This window comes from Equus quagga, chromosome 5 (assembly GCF_021613505.1).
Source record: "Equus quagga isolate Etosha38 chromosome 5, UCLA_HA_Equagga_1.0, whole genome shotgun sequence".
Classification (NCBI taxonomy): domain Eukaryota; kingdom Metazoa; phylum Chordata; class Mammalia; order Perissodactyla; family Equidae; genus Equus; species Equus quagga.
The window spans coordinates 80,672,946-80,698,194 of record NC_060271.1 but is presented as its reverse complement, the minus strand read 5'-3'; the positions used below and the strand labels follow the sequence as shown (position 1 = coordinate 80,698,194).

The following is a 25,249-nucleotide window of genomic DNA, read 5'->3' as shown; positions in this document are numbered from 1 at the left end:
CAGCATCTCCAACATTATCTGGGTCTTAAGCACAGCTCAACTGTCCTCCTCCACGTCCTCAGATCACTGCCATTGGCACAACAGCTTTTAAAAACCATGCCACCATACCCACTATGTCCCCTGCTCCCAGCAGATGACTTCAACTTCTTCTGCCCAGAGAAAACAAAGCCCAACAAGAGGAAACTCCAACATTCTGTCTCCCCAAAATCTTACCAAATTCCTCTGCCCCATAACATCTCTCATCCCTAGCAAATGAAACTTAAAAGAGCTCAAACGAGTGCTAACAAAAGGTAGGAAAACAATAAAGGGTGGTAGTCGTGGTGGTGAAGCTAACCTCAGTGGTAGCCTTGTCATTTGTTCAGTTCAAGTTCAAACTCTCCACCTGTGCTCAGGATGCAGTAGCCCCTTCTCCCCAGGGGCCTTGCTCAACAATTTTTCTTTCTCTTTTCTATCTTCAACTTTTCCCTCTCTACTAGCCCTTTCCCCACAGCGCAGGGACATGCTTGGGTCTCAAAAAATAAAGAACTCACCTTAGATGCTGGGTCCCCTCCCTTCACTAACTCTCCTCACTTTACAGACAAGCTCCTTGAAGAAGTGGTCTCCCTGACTGTGTCCCTAACCTTGCCCCCATTCCCTAGCTGCAGAGGTACTGTCTAGCAAACAGAGTGGACTGCTCCTGGTTACCAAAGGTCTGCTCTTTGGAAACTGCTTTAGAGATCAGTAAAGAAGCACAGTGAAAGGAAATGTATTGTGTTGATACTAATTCAGTTTTAATAATGTGGATGAGAACAGATTTTCCTTTGTATCAACACTACCTTTGACTGGAGTATATGCAAAACTGTTTAAGGTTTTTTTTTTTTTTTTTGCTGAGGAAGATTCGCCCTGAGCTAACATCTGTGCCAGTCTTCCTCTATTTTGTATGTGAGTCACCACCACAGCACGGCCGTTGATGAATGGTGTGGGTCTGTGCCCAGGAACCAAACCTGGGCCACCAAAGCAAAGCATGCAGAACTGAATCACTAGGCCATGGGGCCAGCCCCAGCAAGACTGTTTAAAGCATTCTTTAAAACAAAGAAACTTGTTTTCACAAAACTTCCCTGATTCTCTAGGTCCAAAAGCTACAAACCACCTCTCCTGAGTTCCCACAGTTTTAGTCTATATCTCAAGTTACCATAGAACTCTCTGTAGTTAATAAATATTTGATAAATGAATGAATGGATTTTATAAATACCTATTATAGATTGGATAATTCTAATTAAAAATCAATCTAATCAACTAATTCAATAAGGCCCCCTGAAGAACTTCCACTAACATTTTGCTAACTTAATATTTGGCTTTTTTTACACATTGAATTTAAAGTTGCATTCACATCCTGTAATTTAGAGTTTTACTTATTTAAACGTGCCTCTAAGTCTCAAATACTGAGGTATTACCATGTTGTTTTGGGTTCAGTCTGGAAGGACTACATTAAAAGTCAGTGAGGCAGGAATTACCCAATCCGAGGGATATGAGCAGGGCATTCCTGGGGAAGAAATGCGTTCTTCCCCTCCCTCACTTGGAAAACAACCAGAAAAATGCTCCTCCAGGAGCAACTGAGACTTCCTCTCACACAGTGTCTGCTCCTCTCTGCTTCAATTCCTTTCACATAACCTGAGCGTCAGCTCCCCAGCACAGGCACGGCTTTGCCCTTGCTGGACCTCCTGAAGTTTGCTGACTTGTGAAACAAGGAAGTTTGCCTAGAAAATCTCAAAAGTTTTTTTCTGTTGCAAATAATTGTACATTACTTACAGCGTGAAATCAAATTTTATTTTGAAAAGCAGGTTCAATGCTTAAAGAAACCTAGCAGTAAGTCCTTTTGTGATATGAAGAATCTCCAAGTCCCCCAACCACTCCCAATATAACTGTTAGATCATCTATATAAGACCAATAATTCTCCTAAGGCAAGACATGGAGATTGGTGTCAGGAGCGTCTTCCAAAACATGATATTCTTGCCCTGACAGTCCCTCTGAAGAAGCCAGTACTTAATCCTTACCCAGGCAGAATTACAGGCTTGGAGGACTGTGCTAAGGGTAAAAAGGTGGCCAGGAATGCATGCCAAGAAACACAGGGCAGGGCCAGGTGATTGGAGCCAGAACCAGAACTTCACAGTTTGCTTTACCCTCATAAAGGGTGCAATTTCCAGGAGGGCTAAAAATCGCCAATGGCTCACAGTCAGAGGGCAGGGCCAGGCAGGATAAGCAGAAGCCAGCGAGGGCCCTACTTAGAATCCAAGCAGTGAGAAGGAAGGGTGGCGGAGAGCCTCCTTCAGAGGACTTAGAAAGTAGCTGCCCTCTTTGGGTAACACCAAGGTTGCCAACAGGAAATCTCCTAACTCCGTGGGCCTCATCACTTGCTCCAGAGACCTTCTCAGCAGCCTGATCTTTTTAGGAGGAGAGCTCATATGACCTGGACTCAAGTGGCACCAGCTTACTGGTTTTGGATACATCCCTTCTGTGGAGTCACCAACTCACAGAACAGCAACTTCCCATGGTGCCTCCATTTCCACCCTCCCCATTACAAAATCCCAAATGATAAGGCTTGTCCTAAAACCACCCAGCCAAGCTGTAGCAGGAGGCTGTGGGAAGATAGCTCAAGACGCCTCAGGGAGAGATTCCTTCTGTCCTTCACTCGCTCGCTCACTCATTCATTCAACCACTGTTTCTCGACTGCCCACTATGCTCCCAGCACCGGGCTGCAGGGATGCCTGTGGGATTCTCTGTGGACACCAGCCCAATAGTTGCAGGAAAACCTCTTTAAAGTGGACCCTGTTGATTCAGAACTTCTGACAGGATATAACTGTGGTTTTTTTAATTTTTATTTTTTTTAGTTGAGGTCATTATAGTTTGCAGCATCGTGAAATTACAGTTGTACATTATTTGTCAGTCACCACACAGGTGTGCCCCTTCGCCCTTTGTGCCCACCCCCACCTCCGTTCCCCGTGGTAACCACTAATAGTAACCACAGAAGTCCGCGTGTTTGTTTAGGAGATAACTGCTTTTTGTGTTTATGCTATCAGAACGGGTTAGCTATATAATTTAATTCCATGAACACGACTGTCAGTTGGAAAACCGAAGTGACTTAAAAGACTTGATTTCTGCTCATTAAAGTAGATCCTCTTACGATCTCTACCACCTGGTGCCTACACAAGTGAGTTACCACGTGACTCCAAAACTAAACAAACCTAATGACTTCACAAAAAAATATGTCTTCATGTCATTAATCCAGACAAGCCTAACAATTTCACACACACAAAATTTTTTCATGTAATTAATACAGACAAGCCCTTCCCTCATGGGCGTAAGTCAATATGCTTTTACTGTGTTGCCTTCAACAGAATGAAGCCAGAATTCAATAAACCACTAAGCCACCACACTAACTCTGCTGTAACCAAACTGGTGAACCCTACTTCCAAAACACCTCCAGGGATTTATGAACAAATTAGGACTTCCTCCCAACTTGGATGTTTCAAAGGAACATCCAACATTCTCTGGTTTAGAGGACTGTCAGGGCCTACAAAGGCCAGGGGACAGGGCAGTGACTGTGAGTGACTGAGTGTCTTCTCTGGCCCTCCTCCTCCCACCTCTTAACTGTGGGTACCCCGAGCTCCAGGTTGCAGCTTTTGCTCTAGTCTCTCTCTCTGTGGAAAATTCATCTCCAAGAGACAGAGAGTGGAGAAATGAGAAATGAAATTTGAGACCTGAATACCTTAGTTTGAGTCCTAATTCTAACCCTCTAATTGAGATTCAGTAAAACGAGAAATTGAACTTCACCCAAAAGGAAAAAAATAATAATGCAAAGCATATAGGATTGTGTTAGGTAAGTCACTGTATATAATGGCCTTTGTACATGATAGAGTGATTTTTTTTTTTCAGGGAAGATTAGCCCTGAGCTAACATCTGCTGCCAGTCCTCCTCTTTTTGCTGAGGAAGACTGGCCCTGAGCTAACATCCATGCCCATCTTCCTCAACTGTATATGTGGGACGCCTACCACAGCATGGCTTGCCACGCGGTGCCATGTCTGCACCCGGGATCTGAACCGGCGAACCCTGGGCTGCTGAAGCGGAATGTGCGCACTTAACTGCTGCGCCACCGGGCGAACCCCGTAGAGTGATTTTTAAATAATGTTGTGGCTGTTGTTTTACTCTGGTGACTACTGCCCACTCCTACCCCTCCTCAAGCTCTACTCTCAGGTTCCAGCTGAGACCACTGCCACACGCTCCTCTCCAGGGTCTGTCAAGACTGCCAACAAAGCACAACCAGTAGGACCTACACCTAGAATATACAACTATGTACTGGGGGGCTTTGGGGGGGGGAGGAGCAGCAGGGGGAGGAGCAGGGGGAGGAGGAGGGGAAGGAGGAGGGGGAGGAGGGGAAGGAGAAGGGAGAAGAAGGGAGGAGGAGAAGGAGAAGAAGAAGAAGAAAAGATTGGCACAGATGTTAGCTCAGGTGCCAATCTTAAAAAAAAAAAAAAAAAGACTGCCAACAGGAAAAAGAACCAAAATATGACCACCCCTCCCCCAAGCACATGTCGAGGGGGTCAAATCTAGAGAGTGACTCCGGTGACTGAGTCTATTCTAGAAGTACCTTTTCCTCTAAATGAATCCCCAGCCTACAGAACATTTCGTTTTGGATGCACCTCTGGCCCTTCAAATTCAACTCCACAAAACAAATTTGTCTCACCCTTCTAGAAGACTGGTTCTCCTTTCCAGTCATGATGAGTAATTTTCAAGCTGCACAGAGTAAATAGACACCTTGGCATTATCAGTGACTTGTTATTCTTTCTTCTTTTTTTTTTTTAAGGAAGATTAGCCCTGAGCTAACATCTGCTGTCAATCCTGCTCTTTTTCCTGAGGAAGACTGGCCCTGAACTAACATCCGTGCCCATCTTCCTCTACTTTATATGTGGGATGCCTGCCACAGCATGGCTTGTCCGCCATGTCCGCACCCGGGATCCAAACCGGTGAACCACTGGGAAGCGGATCATGCGCACTTAACTGCTGCACCACTAGACAGGCCCTTTTATTTTTGATTCTTTATCCTCTTCCTGACTGACAGACTATCAGATCAGTGGTTTCTTCCATGAAATGTCTCTCAGATTGGTCCTTTCCGTTCTAATCCTGCTACCTACCCCAGTTGATGCTTTATTATCCTAACTGGTTTCTCTAACCTCATTTTTCACTTCATTCATTTCACACATTCACACCATAAAACCTTCCCTGATCACTGCTTTTATCAACACTATTCACTACCTAGTCCACCAGGGTAAAATAACTGTCAGCCCCCACCACCCTCAAGTCGGAATCCATTTCCCTTTTTTTTTTTTTTGAGGAAGATTAGCCCTGAGCTAACATCTGCTGCCAATTCTCCTCTTTTTGCAGAGGAAGACTGGCCCTGAGCTAACATCTGTGCCCATCTTCCTCCACCTTATATGTGGGACGCCTGCCACAGCATGGCTTGCCAAGTGGGGCCATGTCTGCACCCGGGATCCAAACCAGCAAACCGTGGGCCACCAAAGCGGAACGTGCAAACTTAACCACTGCACCACTGGGCCAGCCCTTCCATTTCCTATGTTTTTAAGTGGCTTTTTTTTTCTGAATCATAAAAGGTAATTTCTATTAACAATTTGTTATATGGTTTTTTAATATTTACACATAGTTATGGCTATATTTATTTATTTCAACTGAAACAGGTTCATATGCTACACATTTCTTCATGTATATATTGTGGCCATCTTTCTGTGTCAATAATTATAAATCTACTTTATTTATCATTGTATGGACACACCATATTTGACCAATCTCCTACTGATGGCCATGGTGATTGTTTTATAAGCTCTGTAGTAATAAATATCCTCATACATATATCTCTGCACACTTGCCCTTGGGATAAATACCTAGAAGTTGAATTGCTAGTTTAAGAGTGTAAGCACTTTAAATTTGCTACATTTTGTCAAACCGAATGTCAGAGAGATCATATTTATATTCCCAGCAACAGAGTATGAATTCCTGTTTCCTCAAGCCCTCAACAGCAATAAATATTTTCTTCTTTTTAATATTTGTCAATCTAACAATTGAAAAATGATATCTCATTTCTCTTTGTGTTTCCTGGATTGTAAGTGAAACAGCCTTTTTCTATATGCTTTATTAGTCATTTATATTTATTCTTCTATGACTTTGGCCCATTTTCTCTTGATGTTTTTGCTTTTTTTCCTAGAGATTTGTAAGAGCCTTGTGCACATTAGAGATACGCTGAAAATCCTCTTTAACCTGTTTGTCATCTATCTTTTATTTATGCAGACTGTTGTGATTTTTTTTTTATAGCTAATTCACCACACTTTTTCCTTTATAGTTTCTGCCTTTGGTGTCATACTGAAAAAATCTATTTTCTAGTGCATTTATTACTTTAGCTTTTATGTAGAAATCTTTAATCCATCTAAAATTTATTTTGGTAGAAGGTGACAGAGATTTTTTTTTTTAATGGCTAAACATTTGTCCTAAACAATATCCTTTCCCATTGAAACTTAGCTCTGTTTCTGGACTTTCTAATCTATTCTGAGCTCTGCTCCCCAAGAATTCTTCTTCTTTCCAGTTGGACTAGTTTTCTCATTGCCCACAATAGGTTTTATGTAGGTTGCTGCCTATATTCACATTGTTGCCCTCGCCTGGAATATCCTCTTACCTTCCCTTCACAGATGCTTCAAAGTAAACCACTCCTGGGGTAAGAGAAGTAAATGAGAGTTAAAACAAGAGATGCTTTCAAAAGAGGGAAGGTCATGTAAAGGAACACATCAGAGCTTCTACAAATTCTTTGTGTGGTTAAAGAAGTGGATGAGCTTTTTACACAGCCGAGCCCTTTGGTGGGCTTTGGACATACAGAGGTAAATTTGGGAGGGAGAGTTAGAGTTCACTGGCTTTGCATAATAGAGTAAGAAGTATCTGGAGTACTTAGTGGCTACAGAGTCAGGAAGGTTTGCAGAGGAAAGAAAGATAAGATAATAAGAGACCAAGGCCATATTCATGGGTGATATGAATAGTGACGAATCCCTAATGGAGAGGTGGCCAAAAGTACTTTAAGGCACAGGGATAGCCAGTATTAGAATTCAAGTTGCTTGCTTTGCTGCAATATACAATACTCTCCATTATACCAAACCTTTAATAAAGTCTGCTGCATACATAAAAGCTTTAGCTGGGAGATATCTGAGTTCTACATCTGGGCCAATGTGGATGGAAACAGGGACAGCATGCTTGAGACAGTAAGATCATCTATAACCTGAACTAATACAGTGGAAGCAAGAGCTCACAATTAGAGTGACCATAAATACATGATCTTCCAGGAATTTGAAGAAATCTGAGTGAAGGAATCAGACTTTCTTTCTACAAGTCGTAAACTGACACTTTGAGCCAAAATTTTAAGGGAAAGGATACTTCCAGCTACTAGGTTACACTAGGATGGTCAATCCTGAGAACCTTTTAAAAGGAACCAAACTGAATGAGGTTCAGTGGTGACTTACAGAAGCAGCCAGTGGCTAAGGATCATATGCCCCATCCCTTCTCCACTCCGTATGCCCCCCAAGGGGTCTTCTGCTACTTGCCCTACCTAGGGTGTCCTCGATCAATTCTCATCTCTTTCATGAAGCTTTCTCCCAAGGTTTTAGCCCTGAGATGCTTCCTTTCCAGAACTTCCACTTTACTTAGAATCTGAATATCAGTTTAACCTTTAACTGTTATTTTTTTCTATCTTCTAACTTCTCTATTGAATTCAACTATAGATGCCTTACAGACAAGAACCACAACCGGAAGGAAGGAAGGAAGGAAGGAAGGAAGGAAGGAAGGAAGGAAGGAAGGGAGGGAGGAAGGGAGGGAGGGAGGGAGGGGGAGAGAGGGAGGGAGGGAGAGGGAGAGGGAGAGAGGGAGAGAGGGGGGGAGAGAGAGAGAGAGAGAGAAAGAGAGAAGAAAGAGAGAAAGAGAGAAAGAGAGAAAGAGAGAAAGAGAGAAAGAGAGAAAGAGAGAAAGAGAGAAAGAGAGAAAGAAAGAAAGAAAGAAAGAAAGAAAGAAAGAAAGAAAGAAAGAAAGAAGGAAGGAACCACCCACCCCCACATCCTAAACATCCTACATTACACTCAGAGCCTACTAAATTCCTGGTGGGGGAATAGTGGAAGATAGTGATGCAGAAGCAAGTTTACAAATGACTCTGGATGGCGATGCTCCTAAGTCAAGGCGCAAAGGAGGAGGAATAGGAACAGGAAGGAACAGGGGAATAGGAGGAGGAGGTTGGGTTGATGAAAAATATAATTTGGCTTAGGACATGTTGAGTTTAAAATGCCTAAGAGCAGGGCTGGCCCTGTGGCCGAGTGGTTAAGTTCATGTGCTCTGCTTCGGCAGCCCAGGGTTCACCAGTTCAGATGCTGGGCGCAGACCTAGCACCACTCATCAAGCCATGCTGAGGCAGTGTCCCACCCACATAGAAGAACCAGAAAGACCTATAACTAGGATATACAACTATGCACTGGGGGACTCTGGGGTGGGGGAAAAAGGGGGAAGATTGGCAAGAGATGTTAGCTCAGGGCCAATCTTCCTCACCAAAAAACATACCTTAAAAAAAAAGAAGTAAAATTCCTCTTTAAAAAAAATGCCTAAGAGCCATCCAGGTTATAATGTCAATAGTGTTTGGCCATCCTGACTCAGGAACTCAGAAAAGAGATTTAGGTTCGAGACAGAGATTTTGAGAGTTTTTGGTATATCAGTAGAAGCTAAAACTGTAAGCACAGATGACACCACTCAAGGAGAGTATATAGAGGGAAGAGAGAAGGGGGCCAAGGACAGAATCTTTGGAAATGTCTTCACGTAAGGGAGCCTGTTAGGGAAAGACTAGTCAGGGAAAACAAGCCTTCTGTAGTTATAAACCAATTGATACTAGACTGACCAAATAACAAACTGGCTCTATTTTTCTTTTTTTTTTTTAGATTTTTTTACTTTCCCTTTTTCTCCCCAAAGTCCCCGGGTACATAGTTATGTATTTTAAGTTGTGGGTCCTTCTAGTTGTGCTATGTGGGACACCTCCTCAGCATGGCTTGATGAATGGTGTCATCCATGTCCGCACTCAGGATCCGAACCCGTGAAACCCTGGGCCGCCAAAGCGGAGCATGTGAACTTAACCACTCAGGCACAGGGCTGACCCCAATTTAAGATTTCTAAATGTCCATTTCAAGCCCTCTTTCCACCTTCCTGTAAGTGAGCTTAGTCCCTGACCTTCACAGTTAAAACTAAGGTCTTTCAGAAGAAGGGGCAGAAATGGACAAGTGCCATAGGCCAAGGCCACTAGGTTGGGGCTTGTGGGTGGAGGATGCCACTTGTTGGATGTTCAAAGAACACCAGAACTAAAGGGCAGGGTCAAAGCTGAGCCTTTCCATCTAGTCTGTCTTAGAATTAGCTCAGCCAACTATCTGAGTTCAGATCAGCCAACCAAAGATCTCACTCATGACAGTAAAGACACATACATCAGGGTCTCAAAGGGCCCTAGTATTTCTTAATCAGGAGTCTCAGTCAGAGATTTCTATCTGCTTCAAGTGGTCTTTTCCTGGCAGTCGTGGGAACGGCATACAGAAGAAGTGACTGGCTTCCTCTTTGGTTACCAGCTATGCCAGCTGGAGCTCATGGCACTTAGTCAAGCACCTTGCCAGATTTAAATGGCTCTCCACCTGCAAGATCACCCTGATCACGGAACACAGGTTTATCTTCACTGAAGGGTTGAAAAAAATTATAGTCTGGACTGTCCATGAACTATAAACAAAGAAGGATTTCACAGGGCAAGTAGAAAATTTATATCACACCCATTCCATAAAAACGAGCTCCATCTGACTTGACACTGACCTCCATATGTAAAGTTAAAATCCTGAACTAGCAGTGAGACTTGAGACTGTTGCTGAGATGAACAGTCTCAGAGTGGGAGGGAAGGGGTGCTCAGGAGCACTAGAGAAATCCTGGAAGAGATCAAACCTGGGGAAAGAAGCCTCAGAGAAGCCCTCCTTCCTTAGATCCAGAAGCTGATGATGTCTGTGGCCATGATGGCATCACTTCATGCACCATTTCCTGTTTCAACTGGAGGAAAGGGGAAGAGGACTGAAATATAGGAGAAAGAATGTAGAACCTCCTCCACTTTAGAGCACCACTCCAGATCAGAGCTGGCCTTATGCAGACACACAGTAAGTGGTCAAACATGTGGTGTGATTCCAGCAGAGAGACTGGTAAATAGTAGGAGCTCGGTGGCCATTTGTTGAATGAAGAGCACCAGGAGAGATTTCCTACCCCAAAAGAATTTTTTTCACTGATTGTCACATTATCTTCACCTAGAAATCTCCATATGCTGTCCATTCCTTTGGGATACAGCCTCATACTTTCCAAAACTGTGTTTCACCAAACACCATTTTCTGTGAAATTTTAATAAATATTCTTTCAAGGAAAAAAAATGGTCCTCCAGTTAAATAAGTTTGGAATCTGTTATATTTTCTATTTCCATTTTGGAGCTTTATAAATGCATATCGAAAGCTCTTTTTGAGGCAGAGGCAGTTGGAGAGCTAACATGAAATTCAGGACACAGGCCCAACTAAGCTAAGAGCCTTGTTCCAGAAGTACAGCTGGACAGACCAGCATGATATCCAATTAGCCCAAAGAGTATTAGGCAGAGTGCAGGGCGGTCAACACTGGGAGATGTGAGCACGTGCAGAACTCTACCTATTGATACTAGTTGCAAGAAAAAGTTCTAGTATTGGAGAAGGGACCCAGCCTGAGAGAGGCTGGAAAGCAAAGGCCACAGCCCCCGGTAAGGGGTCGACAACAGGGCTGCAGTCCTGGACAGGGATAGGGGTCCAGGCAGACCAACTGGACAGAGCTTGATCCCCTTAACAAAAAGCCAAAATAAAGGTGAGATGGAGGGGAGGCAGATTGGTGGACAGAGCTGGCACTCAGGGCACAGTACGCATGCCCAAGAGCCCTTCCCTGCTGGGGCCCCTGGCTCCAAAATCCTGATGATCAGCAGATCCAGCTACATCACTACATTTTGTGTATGGGGAAATGGTGGTTGGGGAGAGACGAAGGGACGTGGTACATCCAGAAACCTCCACAGAATCATGCTGATTCCAGCAGGGAAAGAGGTCCAGACCCTGTCAAACTCTAAGAAGTGAGGGGTAGAGACCATTCTTAGGATAGCCCACTAAGGGAATGTGCCAGAAGAAATGAATCAGAAGCCCAGAGTCCTGAAAGAAGCCAAAAGTCTGATCCCAAAGAAAATGCTCTGGATTTAGGGTAGGAAAATGAACAGAGTGTAAGTTGAAGCCTGAGGGTGAAGGGCATTCAGGAACCCAACTGTGAGGAGCTGGGAAAGGCACTGAGATTTGAGTTGCCTCTGTCAAAGACTCCTTGGGGGAGAAAAAGATGTGAGAATTCAGATCACAAAGGCAGTGTGACAGCACTGGCAAATGAAAGATGATGAAGAGTCAACTAGGAAGGCTCTCTCTCTCTGGAAAAATTCAGGCCAAAAAAGTTGTAGATCTGCATCACAGGCACTACGCTGGCAGCCTCTGGATTAGCTATTTTGGCTCTACAAAGTTGGTGGACAAGGAGGAACTGCACCTTTGTATGGACACCCCAAGTGCTTTGTCATTGCTTTTGACATGGCTTACTTTGCTTTCCGCTAAAGCCCAATCTCAGCACAGCTCATTGGGAAATCAAGACCAGAAGGTGTCAGTGACCAGTGGCCACGGAGGAAGTGCCCTGCCCATGTTGTCACTGGAGGCCTCTTTTGCACCACCATTCTACATCATTTCTGGGAAGCTGCCTTCCACTTCCTAACATCTGTGACAGTCTTGTCTGAGGACATCACAGCAAACCACAAACCCAAAGATCCTATACTCCTTGTTACATTATGCCTGTCAGCTGCTCTCCAGACAACGCTGTGCCTGTATACCCAGCATGCTGGTGGGAAATCTTTTTACAGCACCCCCTCTTGGGGTCAAGAGCCTCCATCCCCACCACCCTCAGCTGCTTGTGTTTACTCAGACAAAACTGTGAAGGAAACAAAGCATTTATTTAGGGACCTAACTTCTCTTTTCAGGGCCTTTATCTCAAAATCAGTGGTGCCTCCTTCCTGTCCCTCCAACCTGGGAGCACAGTGCCCTCTCCTCTCTGCCCCTGCTTTACTCTAGTTCTCAGAAATCAATCTCATAAACTCATTCACACTTCTACATACATGACCAAGACTCTTCACAATTAAACTCCTTCCTGGAGTCTCTTCATTTTTAATAGGGTACCAAAGACTTAAATCAAGGGAAAGAAATTTCACTTGTAGAATACCAAGCAATAGAAAACAGCTAAGGGAAGTCTTTGAGGGGCAGGGCACATTCTTGGGAAATTACACCACTTGACAGACCGTCCAGTCTCTTCTCACTCCATCATCTGACATCCTCAAGCTGTCTCCCCTGCCAACCCATACACCAGGCTCCCCTGAATCTCGGCCAGCACCCACTGCCATCTGGTCTCCCTTGGAAAGGCAAGAGAGAGACACCTCTTCTTTATTCAGTAATATTCACTGTAAGAGTCACATAACAGGGGCCACCACCTCCAGTACATACAGTAAGGGCACGGCACACCACACCCTCACCTCCGCCCCCACCACAGCTTACTCCTTGGGACACATCAACAGATTTTAATTGGATGGTAGGGCAGGGTCTCTTAAGCAGTACTCCAGAGTCACCAGTGGTGTTCTGACACTTGTGGGTTACATTGCTATGAAGACCTAGAGGCAAAGAACAAAGCCTTTTTTTAATCCTCCCCTACAGCCAATTGGTATCTTTCCCACATGTGCTGCTGCAGCATCTCTATATATAGAACCTAGTATTCTATAAACAGGATGCTCTGACTAAACGCAACTCAACAAGCAAAACTGTGAGGTAGAGAAGATGGCATCTCCTCATCTGTTCTTTCCCCATCCTCTTTTCCTAAATCTCATCAGAGACAGAAGAGCTCTGTGAAAACAGCATGGAACTGGACAGACCTGAGGAGAAATAAGTCCTGGCTCAGCCTTTACTATTAGCTGTCTGACCTTAGGCAAGTTACATAATTTCTTCAACTTTCAGCTTGCCAATGTGCAAAAACAAAGATGCTATTTTTTTGGTTTGCATTATGATAATTAAATAAGAAAATATGAGAAAAGCATCTAATACATGCCTCGCTCTCCAAGAATGTGAGTTTGTTCTTCTCTATCTAGCTTACTGCACACCTGGTGTCCTCATGTTACTTTCTGGCTGTCCAAAGCCAAAGTGTGTACTCCACACAAACGATCCCTTCCTTTCCTGAACTCTATCAAAGTCCCCATCCCTTAGAAGAACGATCTAATCACACTGCTAAAAAGAAATCAATTTGCAATTAATTCAAGTAAAATGTGGATGATATTGCTGGGTGCCCGTATTAACTCTGTGGGGGGTGTTTCTGCATTTAAAAGAGGAGCCTGGAAATTCAAATGAGAGGAAGGTTCTCCTAGAGGACAAGGGGCCAGTGTGTCAGTCTCTTTCCCTGCAGCACAGCCCATATCACTCTCTGTGCTGAAGAGACCATCAGAAACCACCAGAGCTACAGGACATCATCTCAGATTGCTGCATGTCACACCTCAAATCAACAGGTCCAGAATAGAACTTAGGAGCCTTGGCTACCCCTTCTGCTCTGGCCAGCACACACTACTTCCTTAGCCAAGAAATTATGGTGGCACTTTTTTCCCCTAGGAGGTTTCCAACACTATTTTAAACTCTTTGGAATTAAGCAGCAACAGGATTTGATTATGGTCATAGTGTTGAAACAGCCTATAGAAGGCCTGGGCTCCACTTCCAGAATCACACCTTACTTCTCTGAATGGTCTCAACAAGGCCCAGATTAACACAGGAGGCAGAGTAGGCCTGTGTCTTGACTTCTCTCTCAGTGATACAGGAAGGAAGACCACAGGGAAATTTCTGGGCCTTCCACATACAGGATCATGGAAGTAGATTATTATGACTAAAAACAGCCTAAGCGTAATCACTTGCCACAACGTGCTATGCTGACTATAAATCCTAATTCCACATGGGAATTCTCATATGGAGGTACTCTTCAGCAGTGTACATGTTCTATTTGACTTCCTGGCAGCACCCCTCAGAGCCCAGGGTACTAGCCAAGGTTGGAATCTCAGGACCCAGACACCCCTAGGGTGTGAAGGGGCCTGGCTGGCAGCTTCAGCAGATGGAGTAGAGGTGAGGTGAGGGGCTGGTCCAGGCAGGATTATCCAACAGCACGTACTTAGAGAACTGGCAAAGCAGAGACAACAATAACAAATGTTTTAAATTATTTTATATTTATCCAAGTAGTCACCATGGCAAAAATCAGAATTTTGCTGGATTTTTCTTATACTTTGCTAAATTTCCCTACACTTATTTTGTGTTTAATATTGTTTTTGAAATATACACTGAGGGCTGAAAGTATGAGAGACATCATAATCTTTCTATTGCTTAGGCCTCTAAAGTTCTTAATCTGGTCCTTGGCTTCAGCAAGAAGCAAGGAAAACCAGGATTCCAAAGCTTCAAGGTCAGTATTCATTTCTTCATTCAATAAACATTTCTTGAGGGGCTAGTCAAGTGTCAGATCTTTGCTGAGTCCTGGGATTCAGGAGCAAACAAAACAGATATGGTTCCTGAGTTCCTGGAGTTCACAGCCTAGAGAGAGAAGGTAAGAATAAGACCAGGACCCAAAGCAAAAGGTCTCTATTGGGAAAGAGGCAAGATTCCACAGCCAGTAACGGGATGCAGAGGGATGCCAGAAGAGACCCTGGGCAGACAAGGAGCTGTTCACGGAGATGAGCTGAGTCAGACAACGTCCTTATGCCCCTACTCCCTTCAGCAGGAAAGCGTACCACTGTGGTGAGCTGACTTATCAAGAACAGGTGACCAGGGCCCTCACAACCAGTGCTGCCATGAAGCTGTCCCTTCTCTGTTCACAGCCATGGACTGTGATACGTGCCCTTTGAGCTGTCAGATCCTGAAAGCTCCAAAGAAAAACACAACTTGAGTTGTCTACTGACAGGAATTCTAGGAAGGATAGCAGGCCAGAAATGGGAAGCATAAAAACAACGGCCAGAAGCAGCTGGGTGACCCTCCCCCTAATTGTCACCCACACTTCTCTAACATTGCACAGAAATGAAAAATAAAAGCCTGATCTCACCTAGAGGGGTGAGGCTGGGAAGAGAGCTGCTGAAATGATCAAGCTATAGTGCACGCCTTCTGAGGAGTTTTTGCTTTAGGGTGTGAAGGGGCAAGGACAAGGAAAGGCTATGGCCTGCTGTGCCAGAGAGAGGAGCCGTTCCAGCAGCTCAGTCCCAGCATTACCAGAAGCTGACGGCCACAGTGGAGGTGGAGCTGACAAAAGCAACAGTAGGAGCTTCAGAGTAAGTGTCCAGCCAGCAGAGCAGTGGCCTGGAGAGATCGCCAAGTATCTGACCACTCTGGGCCTCAGTTTCCTTACCTGAAAATGGAGATGATGATAAAAGCATGTATTGGTTTCCTATGGCTGCCGTAACAAATACTACAAACTAAGTGGCTTTAAACAACAGAAATTTATTCTCTCACAGTTCTGGGGGATAGAACTACAAAATCTAGGTCTCAGCAGAGCCAGGCTCCCTCTGAAGGCTCTAGGGAAGAACTCTTCCTTTCTTTTTCCAGCTTCTAGCGATTGCCAGGAATCCCTGCCATTCCTTGCTTTGCGGCAGCATAACTCCAATCCATGCGTAGGCTCACCCCCTAATCCAGTACCACTTCATCTTAACTTGATTACATCTACAAAGACCCTATTTCCAAACAAGATCACACTCATAGCTTCTGGGTAGACACGAATTTTTGCCGGGACACTATTCAACCCAGTACAGAGCACCGACCTCATAAAGATCAGATATGTAAGGTGCTTAGAGCAGTTCCTGACACATAACAGACATCATGTCAAAGCTGGCTACCCTTCATCACTAAACAAGAATGATCCTCCCTCCATCATGACTCAAGAGACAAGAAACTGGATGGCACTAGAGTTCCAAAAAGAGCTGATGAGGGCAGAGCTAGGACACAATGGGTTTATTACCATTCAATACTCTCTATCAAACTCCCAGGCTGGAGTGAGGAAATACCTGCTACAGCCACTTCATTTGGTTTTTCAAGAACACAGAACTTATCCCAAACTAACAATGGCCCGTTCAAAGCAGTCCCCAAATTAGGATCCACTTAAGAGAAGCCTCCACAGCCAGCAGAGAAGCTGCACCAGTGAGCACAGGAGTCTGTCTTGTCACTCAGAGTCAAGCTGGGAGTTCTGATCCCGCACTGCTTTACACAGCACATGCATCCCACAGCTTAGCAACTGAACAACTACTGACTGAGTCCAAACATCAACTCCATTCTCTGAAGTGGAGATGTGCCATCTCTAGGACAATCCACTTTCAAATTAGGGAAGGGGAGAACAGATTAAAGGCTCTTGCTGCTGCTTCTTCAATAAATGGGTTCAGGAAACTTTCCAACAGAAAAGAAATAGAGCCAGATCTCAACTGCTGTCTTCATATCCAAATAAATTCCAGATGGATTCAAGACTTAAATTTAAAGATTTAAAAACACACACAAACACAAAGTACTCAAAGAGAATTATTTTTCTAATTTTTTTTGAAGATTTTTTTACTTTTACTTTTTCTCCCCAAAGCCCCCCGGTACATAGTTGTATATTTTTAGTTGTAGGTCCTTCTAGTTGTGCTATGTGGGACGCCACCTCAGCATGGCTTGATGGGCGGTGCCATGTCCACGCCCAGGATCCAAACCGACAAAACCCTGGGCCGCTGAAGCGGAACGTGCGAACTTAACCACTCAGCCACAGGGCCAGCCCCTATTTTTATAATTTTGAGGTAAGAAAGCATGCCTTTTCTAAACATTGGCCTAGTAGCAGAAAAAACTATAAGGGAAAAGATTATTTTGACTACCTAAAAATGTAAAGCTTTCAGAGAGGAAAGAAATTGCATAAACAAAGTTGAAAGACAACAAACTGGGAACAATTCTAAACCATATATAATAGTCAACACTTTAGCTCTCATAAATCATTAAGAAAATATTACTGGGAAAATGTGCATAGGATATGAATAAGTGATTCAAAGAAAAAATATAAATGTCCAGGGGCCAGCTCAGTGGCACAGCAGTTAAGTTCACACACTCCACTTGGGTGGCCTGGGGTTGGCCAGTTTGGATCCCGGGCACAGACCTGCACAGCACTCATCAAGCCATGCTGTGTGGCATCCGACAATCTTTCTCAAGCAAAAAAAGAGGAAGACAGTCAACAGATGTTAGCTCAGGGACAATCTTCCTCACCAAAAAAATAGCAATAATAAAATAAATATGCAAAATACATTTCAAAATATCCAAAGAGAGGCTGGCCGGGTGGAGCAGCAGTTAAGTGCACACGTTCTACTTCGGCAGCCCAGGGCTTGCCAGTTCGGATCCCAGGTGGGGACATGGCATCTCTTGGTACGCCATGCTGTGGTAGGTGTCCCACACATAAAGTAGAGGAAGATGGGCATGGATGTTAGCTCAGGGCCAGCCTTCCTCAGCAAAAAGAGGAGGATTGGCAGCAGTTAGCTCAGGGCTAATCTTCCTCAAAAAAAAAAAAAGAACGAAAATATCCAAAGAAATGTAAATTAAATCATACTTATGGTGCGCCGTGTCTCAGTTACTATTCGAAGCATTTACTTGGATTAACTACAATCATGCATCACTTAATGACGGGGATATATTCTGAGAAATACAAAGCTAGGCGATTTCATCGTTGTGTGAACATCACAGAGTACACTTACACAACCCTAGATGATATAGGCTACTAACACCTAAGCTATATGGTAATAATCTTATGGGACCACTGTTATATACATGGTCTGTCATTGACCAAAACATCATTACGTGGCACATGACTATAATTTATTCCTCATGAAATAGGTGCAACCATTATCCCTACTTTACCAAGGATGGAACTGAGGGACACAGAAGTTAAATGACTTACCCAAGGCCACACAGTTAGTAAGTGGCTAAATCAGAATTCAGGCCCCAGCAGGCTGGCTCCAGAATCACATTATCAATTACCACATTACAGTGACAAGATCATGTTTCACCTGTCAGATGGGGAAGATGAAAAGCACACAACCCAGTGTTACTGACAGTGTGGAACAATAGGCAATCTCACATGCTGTTGGTAGAAGTTAACATTCTTAAGGGTAATCTAGCTCCATGAATTAACATTTTAAAAATGTGCATATCCTTTAACTCAGCCATTTCATTTCTAGGTATTTATCCTAAGGAGATAAGTAGACAAGTGTGCAAAGATGTATATACCAGGGTTATTTATTACAGAATGTACATAATATCAAAAATATTGCAAATAGGGGCCAGCCCCGTGGCTGAGTGGTTAAGTTCGTGTGCTCTGCTTCAGTGGTCCAGGCTTTCACCAGTTCAGCTCCCGGACACGGACATGGCATCGCTCATCAGGCCATGCTGAAGTGGCATCCCACATGCCACAACTGGAAGGACCAACAACTAAAATATACAACTATGTACTGGGGGACTTCGGGGAGAAGAAGGAAAAATAAAATCTTAAAAAATAAAATATTGCAAATAAAATATGCAATAGAGACACGAAAAGTCCAACAAATTCATTCATTCAACAAATACTTGTTGAGCACCAACTGTGTACAAGGAACTGCTCTAAGCACCAGGTATAGCACTGGATAAAAAAGAAAAAAAAATCCCTGTCCCCATGGAGCTTACATTCTAATGGAGCAATAAACAAATTGTTCAGCAATAAACAAATAAGAAAAATATGTAGTATATCAAGTGGTGCTAAATGCTACAGAGAAAAATGAGAGAAAGTAGATAGGAAAGGAAGGGGGTTTGTTACAATTTTGAGTAAGGGGGTCAGGGAAGGCTCCACTAATAAGAGATGAAATAAACAATAAATATTAGAGAATAAAATGCATTATAGTATATCCATACATTTAAATATAATTTGTCCATTTATTCCGCATTTATTGACATGAAAAGATATCTATAACACACAATCAAATGAAAAAAAATTCTTACCACACACAAAAACAATAGTAACTATGTGAGGTGATGGATGTGTTACCTGTATTGTGGTAATCATTTAACGATATATACATATATTAAATCATGTTGTACACCATGTTTATTCTTTAAATGGGACAGAGAACAACACAGAAAGAGATTGATAATGCCAAGCCAGGGTCCGGGCTGAGTGCCAGAGAAGCAGCACAGGCGGCTTTTGTTTGTTCTCCCACCCACTCACTTATCCTCCTCCCCACACCTACACTTTGTTCCAGAAAGGATTTAAGGACAGCAAATCCACATAGCCCCACAAGTTCTTTAACTCTCCTCATCCTCCCTCACCTTTCTCCCGCCTCTTCCCAGAAGCCAGGACAGTGACAGGGTGAAAGGGATAAAAGCTTACGATGGAGGTAAGCTGAGGGGGCACAGAAGGATGGAGGGAAACCCCCAGGGATCTGGATGGGATTCCTCTTATTTCAGCACATGAGGAACAGATCCTGAGAGGCACACTTCTTCCCTGCAGATCTGTAAGACTTGAAGCAAGGTATCTGATTCAGATCCCCTATTTCATCTCCTACTAAACCCCAATGCCTTGCAGGGCAGCCAGAAGCAAGAAACTCATTCACAGGGAGGTCACAAGCCACAGGAGACCAGAGCTCTGCCCCGGTACACAGGGGCCTCCATCTTCCTATAAGAAAAAATGACACAGAGCTGAGCCCTTTTTCCCCCTATGTTATCCCCTCCTCCACAGCTGGACCCAACAACCTATTCTGGCTAAGTTACTCACGCCCAACCCTGCACCCACCACCTTGCCACAACTACCCTACAGAGTCAGAGACTTTCCCACTAAGATTCTCAAGACTAGGTCCCTACCAAGAAAGCTGCCCAAGGTGATCTGACACGTTAGTTTGATTGGAACATTTTCAGTCTGGGCTGAGGTTTTGAGTAACCTGGTGGACAGGGTCCAGATATACCTGCTCTCAGATATGTGGGAGCAGATTACATTTCTTGCCTGAGCATAAAGCCACAAACAAGGAATTGGCAACCCAAAGGTGGAATCTATGTTGCTAGTCCCTACTTCTTTAGCCTGAGGGTAGGAGCAGAGGCACATGAGTAGAGGTAGGGGACCTAGGGAAAGACCTGTTTCAAAATATTTCTCACATACTCTCTGTCACCTCTTGGACACCTACTGTATGCCAGGCCCTCTATTAAGTGCTTTCATATAATAGCACCAAAAATGACAAATTATTTTTATCAAACATTCCTACCAAGTGCTACTAAGTTAAGAAGCATTGGGGCCGGCACAGTGGTTAAGTTCGCATGTTCTGCTTCAACAGCCTGGGGCTTGCTGGTTTGGATCCAGGGTGCAGACCTACACACTGCTTGTCAAACCATACTGTGGCTGGCGTCCCACATATAAAGTAGAAGAAGATGGGCATGGATGTTAGCTCAGGGCCAGTCTTCCTCAGCAAACAGAGGAGGACTGGTGGCAGATGTTAGCTCTGGGCTCATCTTCCTCAAAAAATAAAAGTTGTTTAAAAAAAAAAAGAAGCCGCCTAAGGCACATATAGGTCTAGCTGCCCTGCTGACAGCTGAATACCCAGGCTTAAAATTAGGAAGAGGGGAGAAATCTGAGATTCTACTCAGGGCTGCAACATAGAAGTCTCACTATCCACTATCAGGCCCCAATCCAGCTTCTGATATCTTTCCTTGGCTTTCAGAAGGGAACATCCCTCACACACACATACACACACACACACACACACACAAATCCTCCAATACACTTAGTCTGCAAGTAGAAGAAATTCTTCACTAGGTAAGAGTACAAGATGAGTCAGAGAAAACCCAAAAGCAATCATCTCTTCGGGAGAGGAGCCTCTTTCTCTCTCTCTGCCTCTCTCTTGTCTTCCTTGAATATGTAGTTACCAAGCAACTTCTATTATGCTTATCACTATAGGATGTAATCATAAGACATGTTTCCTGCCTTCAAGAATTTACTCCATTTAGCAAGACAAAATCAGCACACAAGAAACATGTTATAAAAAAGGGGGCTCTAGGGGCTAGCCCAGTGGCACAGTGGTTAAGTTCACACGTTTCGCTTTGGCAGCCCCAGGTTCACTGGCTCGGATCCCGGGTGCAGACCTACACACTGCTTGTCCAGCCATGATGTGGCAGGCATCCCCATTTAAAATAGAGGAAGATGGGCACAGACATTACCTCAGGGCCAGTCTTCCTCAGCAAAAAGAGGAGGACCAACAGCAGATGTTAGCTCAGGACTAATCTTCCTCAAAAAAAGGGGGAGGGGATGCTCTAAGATTTCTAGTGCATGGAACAGGAAGAACAAAGATGTTAGTAAGACAAACAGAGGGTGGGTGAAATAAGACAAATGGTGGGGTATCCTGATGAACACAGGCATCTTCAATTTCAAACACAATCTCTTCTTTTTTTGTTCCATTCTTAGTAGAGACATGTTTCACTTCAAGAAAAATCTCAAATACAAAAATCCAAGACATAAAGTTGGGGATCATTCATTAGACAAAAAGTCTCTTCCTCTTAGCTGTAAAGTTTAGGGAGATAAAATTGAACCCACAACCCCCAACCCTGCTGCCACACACACAATGTTTACATTCAACTTTTCAGGATCACACTTACAGGGTGAAGCAAAGTACTCAAAAAAAATGTATAAAAGCCAACGCATTGACAGAAGGATAAACAAAATGTGGTATATACATAAAATGGAATATTATCCAGCCTTAAAAAGGAAGGAAATCCTGCCACATGATACCACATAGATGAACCTCAAAGACATTTGGCAAAGAGAAATAAGCTAGTCACAAGAAGATAAATACTGCATGATTCCACTTATATGAGGTATTTAAAGTAGTCAAATTCACAGAAACAGAAAGCAGAAGGGTGGCTTACCAGGGGCTAGGAGGAGAGGAAACTGAGGAGTTGCTGTTTAATAGGTATAAGAGTTTCAGTTTTGCAAGATGAAAAAGTTCTGGTGATTTGTTGCACAACAGTGTGAATATACTTAACACTACTGAACTATACACACAAAAATGGTTAAGATGGTAAATTTTATGTTTGCTACCACAATTTTTTTTAAAAGGCAATGTACACATGGCCTGAAAAAAAATTTCAGCAATACCAGAAGATATTAAAAATATAAAAACTTCCAGAAGTAGTCTGAGTATAACAAGCATATAGAGTCCTCCCCTTTTTTCACACAAATACTGATACTAGCATGCCACAAACACCATTCTGCACCTTGCTTTAGTTTTCTCTTAATGATACATCTTGGAGATTGTTCCATATGACTGTGTAAGAGAGTGTGTGTGTCTACCCATCTTATTCTTTTTAATAGCTACATAACGTGCTAATATCCACCATAATTTACTCAACTAGTCCCTTGTCAATATATAATAAGACATATTTTTTAAGCAAAATGTATTAAAGACTTTTCACAGCAATTTTGTCTATTTTTTCCCTCAACAAGAATGTTCGGATTTTACTCTTTACATATCCTTCAAGCAACTACAAATGACTGACATCTGCTTTGGTTTGAATTTTATAGTGTTTCCCCTCAGCTCATTTCTACTAGGTTGCATGTTGACTTTGTCGTCATCACAAGGAGTCACCAAAGAGATGATCAAGGAAACACATGAAATACACATCATTCTCTGAACATTACGGTCACCCTTTACTCCCTCATCCTTATAAATGGCTGGTCCATAGTATACCTTTTACCATGTTTAACTCTGAGGAAATTCATATATATATATATACTCATACACACACACACACATACACACACTTACTTTTATTACCTAAGTAATTTTTTAAAAAGAGCACCTCTTTCACTTCAGTGTCTCTGGGTCTGCTATTTGGATTCTTTGAGAGAGAGCTCAGTGAAGTTAAATGAGTGAGGGTTCTACAGACACAGCGGGATTCTAATATCAGTTCTGCCATTTCTAAGTTAATCCATCTCTCAGAGCCTCTGGCTTGTCATCTGTAAACCAAGGGCAATACCATCTCTTACACAGGTGAAATCACCACACAAGGTGAAAAGTCCATTTAAGAGGACCAAAGTGCTGTCTCTGTTGAACTAGCACTGCCTGGGGAAGTCAAAGAATTGCTTAGAGAAGTGATAAAGGACAAGAAGGAATCTTGACCAGTTGATAAGAGAAAGGGTGTTCTGGCAGAGGCAACACACATGCAAAGGGTAAGAGATGTGCAGAGCCACAAAGCACCAACACAGATAGCGACAAAAAGGTGAAAGGCAATTTTAGTTAACAAGTACTTATTGAGTGCCTCTATGCACTAGGCAATGAAGATACAACCATGAGCAAGAAGGTCCCTGCCCTCAAGGAGCTTAAAATCTAGGGAGAGGGGCCAGCCCCATGGCCAAATCATTACATTCGCACGCCCCACTTCAGTGGCCCAGGGTTTCGCCGGTTCAGACCCAGGGCACGGACTTAGCACCGCTCATCAAGCCATGCTGAGGCAGCATCCCACATAGCAGAACTAGAAGGATCTACAAACAGAATATACAATTATGTACTGGGGGGCTTTGGGGAGAAGAAGAACAGAAAAATATTGGCAACAAATGTTAGCTCAGGGGCAATCTTTAACTAAAAAAATAAAAATAAAATCTAGGGAGAGAAAGGCTAACCAGTAAACAGCAATAAGTGGTCAAACCAATAAACAGTGATAGGTGGTCTAATGGAAGCAAATGGGGTGCTAAGATAGAGAGTAACATGGAGTTGCTTTGTATAGAGTGGCCATAAAAGACCTCTAAGAGGAGAGAATGCTTAACTGACACTTAAAGGCAAAGGACAGTTAATGTGGTGAAAAGCAGGTAAAGAGTGTTCTAAGCAGAGAGTATAGCACTGCAAAGGCCCTGAAGCCAGGGAGCCCAAGAAGAGGTCATGGAACTGTGAGCAGGTGAGGGTGCTTGCAGAGACAAGGAGGAGAGGGGTTTGGGATGAGTCTTGAGAAACAGGCCGGGACCAGATGTTGCTGGGCTTTGTGGGCCACAATTTGGGCCAAATTGTGCAAGACTGTTTATTCCAACCTGAGACATTTGGACTTGATTGTACAGGTAACATGAATACAACTGAGGATTTGAAAAGGAGAGACGAGGTTGGGTTATTTTACAGAAGATAGTGGAAACTGTGTAGAGGATGGCCGCAAGGAGGAGTGAGGACGGCTTGGAGACCAAATGAAGACAGCCCACACTAGGACAGGGTGAATGTACACAGGAAAGAGAGGCACCCCAGAGACAAATCTGAAGTGCAACTGGCAGCCTTCAAGGTCTCTGTTCTAGCCTATTTTCTAAGTCCAAAGTCAAAGCCCCCTATAAATCCCAATGGTAGTGACCTGTCATGAAGGAGTCATTAAGAAAGAGGAGTAATGAGGCCATCCCTGATGGCCTAGTGGTTAAAGTTTGGTGTGCTCTAGGTTCGGTTCCCTGAACCACTCATCTGTGATGAGTGAACACAACTCATCTGTCAGTAGCCATGCTGTGGTGGTGGCTCACATAGAACTAGAAGGACTTACAACTAGGATATACAACCATGCACTGGGGGTTTGGGGAAGAAAAAAAAAAAAGAGGAAGATTGGCAACAGATGTTAGTTCAGGATGAATCTTTCCTGGGAAAGAAAGAGGAGTGAAAACAGATTATGAAATTTGAAGGCCCCAAAGCAGAAAATAGAAGGCAGGACATTAGAGCAGGAGGCTTAGAAAGCAGAGGAGTCAAAGACAGGGAGCACCCTTGGGGAAATCACTAACAATGGCCATGATCTCCAGCTCTCTCAGGTTGGTTTTCCCAGAGGAGCGCTAGGAGGGGAGTGCAGATGCCTCACCTCATACAGACCAGGTGACCCAGCCTCAGACCGCCCAGTACATGCACACAATCACTCCGTCCAACCTTCAAAAGAGAACACACTCCTCCTCAATAAGAACTGTTTCTATCCCCGTGATTCCCCTTCAGCCACCACTATGATGCCAGCAACCAGGAAGTCTGCAGAAGAGCTCCAGGTTACGTAGAAAACATATA

General features: G+C 43.6%; 1 long non-coding RNA gene across 6 annotated transcripts in view; it reads right to left on the bottom strand.

Annotated features, from left to right (window-relative positions):
- The window catches only part of LOC124238856 (uncharacterized), an 86,331-nt gene that overhangs the window by 42,318 nt on the left and 18,764 nt on the right, over positions 1–25,249 (bottom strand). For 5 of the 6 annotated variants that reach the window (XR_006888421.1, XR_006888419.1, XR_006888420.1 and 2 more), the window contains exon 4: positions 18,130–18,238. The exons of the other annotated variant lie outside the window; for it this stretch is intronic. This is a non-coding gene — a long non-coding RNA (uncharacterized LOC124238856). The remainder of the gene's footprint in view (positions 1–18,129; positions 18,239–25,249) is intronic. 6 annotated transcript variants of the gene reach the window in all.